Source organism: Trachemys scripta, chromosome 10 (genome assembly GCF_013100865.1).
Source record: "Trachemys scripta elegans isolate TJP31775 chromosome 10, CAS_Tse_1.0, whole genome shotgun sequence".
NCBI classification, from domain to species: Eukaryota; Metazoa; Chordata; order Testudines; family Emydidae; genus Trachemys; species Trachemys scripta.
In genome coordinates, this window is record NC_048307.1 from 56,828,029 (window position 1) to 56,830,832 (window position 2,804).

The following is a 2,804-nucleotide window of genomic DNA, read 5'->3' on the forward strand; positions in this document are numbered from 1 at the left end:
CCCTCCATAGAATGCATTGTGGTGTTTCTGCTTTGTTTGGGCAGAAAAATATGTTGAAAAATCTGTTACATGTAAATTTCCTTAATTATTTTATCTTTACAACACAGTTTATTGGAAACATCAGCCTAGGTGTATGTTGCATCTAAATTTGTACTTTTAATTGCTCCATTTTGTAATTAGATTAAAAAGTTTACTGTTCCTGGCAATTGAATAAATCTTCAATACAACAATCTGTTTTGAGATGTTTATTCTCTGTACAAGTCTAATGATCTTATTTCATTTTCTTTTATACAGTTGTTTCAGTAATGTGGCTTGTCTAATTTTTGTTCCCTAAATTGCACTAAACCAATTGTCTGAAGCAATCTAAATTAGATACACTGACTTACATAATTAGTTACCTGACATCTTAAAAAATGAAGCAGAAAGTAGGATTTAATGTATAAGTATTTTACTTAAACAGAAAATTCAAAGTTGTTAACCTTCTGTCTGACATTTGTGCACCTTTGAGTCTGCTCTTTGGGCCCAGTCCTGGGAGTCCTTGAACATGCAAAATTGCCTATACTAGTCTGGCCCTTGAAGGACATAATTTCATCTTATAGAAAGAGTCAGTGCCTTAGGCCTGGTCTACTCTACGAGTTTAGGTCGACTTTAGCAGGGTTAAATCGAATTAAGCCTGGACACGTCCACACGACGAAGCCCTTTCTTTCGACTTAAAGGGCCCTTTACACCGGTTTCTTTACTCCACCTCTGACGAGGGGATTAGCGCTAAAATCGGCCTTGGCGGGTCGGATTTGGGGTAGTGTGGACGGAATTCGACGTTATTGGCCTCCGGGAGCTATCCCACAGTGCTTCATTGTGACCGCTCTGGACAGCACTCTCAACTCAGATGCACTGACCAGGTAGACAGGAAAAGCTCCGCGAACTTTTGAATTTCATTTCCTGTTTGCCCAGCGTGGAGAGCACAGGTGCCCACACAGAGTTCATCAGCACAGGTAACCATGATGGTGTCCCAGGATCGTAAAAGAGCTCCAGCATGGACAGAACGGGAGGTACAGGATCTGCTCGCCATATGGGGAGACAAATCAGTGCTAGCTGAACTCCATAGCAGTAACCGAAATGGCAAAATATTAGAAAAGGTCTCAAAGGCCATGAAGGACAGAGGCCATAACCGGGACGCACAGCAGTGCCGCGTGAAAATTACGAAGCTAAGGCAAGCCTACCACAAAGCCAGAGAGGCAAATGGAAGGTCTGGGGCAGAGCCGCAAACATGCCGCTTCTACACGGAGCAGCATGCCATTCTGGGGGTGCAGCCACCACTACCCCAACCGTGTGCTTTGACTCCGTCAATGGAGAAACACGCAACAGGGAAGCGGGTTTGGGGTACGCGGAAGATGATGATGATGAAGACAATGAAGATAGCTCACAGCAAGGAAGCGGAGAAACCGGTTTCCCCAACAGCCAGGATATGTTTATCACCCTGGACCTGGAACCAGTAACCTCCGCACTCACCCAAGGCGTGCTCCCAGACCCTGAGGGCACACAAGGGACCTCTGGTGAGTGTATGGGGATGGAGCGGAAATCCTCCAGGGACATCTCCAGAAAGCTGTCCTTCATGTACTCCCAAAGCCTTTGCAAAAGGTTTCTGGGGAGGGCTGCCTTATCCCGTCCGCCATGGTAGGACACTTTACCACGCCAGGCCAGTAGCACGTAGTCTGGAATCATTGCATAACAAAGCATGGCAGCGTATGGTCCTGGTGTTTGCTGGCATGCAGACAACATCCATTCCTTATCTCTCTTTGTTATCCTCAGGAGAGTGATATCATTCACGGTCACCTGGTTGAAATGGGGTGATTTTATTAAGGGGACATTCAGAAGTGCCCGTTCCTGCTCGACTGAACAGAAATGTTCCCCGCTGTTAGCCATGCGGTGGGGGGGAGGGGTGAAGGGATCATCCCAGAGAATTCTGGGGGGGGAAAGATGGGGGTAGTTGGGTTTGTGCTGCATGTTAACCCGGAAACCCCAGCCCCTCCTTTGACATTGCAAACCCATTTTAAATGGCCAACCCAAGGGATCCTTGGTATGGGAAATGAGGGCACTACTGTTTGAAACCATTCCCATGTGTTAAGAAGGTTAAAAAAGCCAAAAGACTGTGGCTTACCATGGCTGCCTGCAAGCCGAATTCTGTTGCCTGGCACCGCGTGAGTGATCTCTCACACCAAACCGGCAGGCCCTCAATATAAGAGGAAAAATGCGACCTTGTAATGAAAGCACATGTGGTGTGTAATGTGAACAGCAAAATTTAACGTGAAAGAGTGTACCCATTGTTCTCTAAAATGTGTCTTTTTTAACCACCTCTCCCTTCTCCTCCACCAGCTGCAAATGTTTCTCCTTCACAGAGGCTAGCAAAAATTAGAAGGAGAAAACGGCGGACTTGGGATGATACATTCACGGAGCTCCAGATGTTCTCCCACGCTGAAAGAGCACAGCAGAATGCGTGGAGGCAGTCAATGTCAGACTACAGAAAAGCACAGTATGAACAAGAGGAGAGGTGGCGGGCTGAATCACGGGATGAACAGAGCAAGTGGCGGGCTGAAGATGATAGGTGGCGTCAGCTTGCAGACAGAAGGCAAGAGTCGATGCTCCGGCTGCTGGAGCATCAAACTGGTATGCTCCAGCGTATGGTTGAGCTGCAGGAAAGGCAGCAGGAGCAGAGACTGCTGCTACAGCCCCTCTGTAACCAACAGCCCTCCTCCCCAAGTCCCATTGCCTCCTCACCCAGATGCCGAAGAACACGGTGGGGAGGC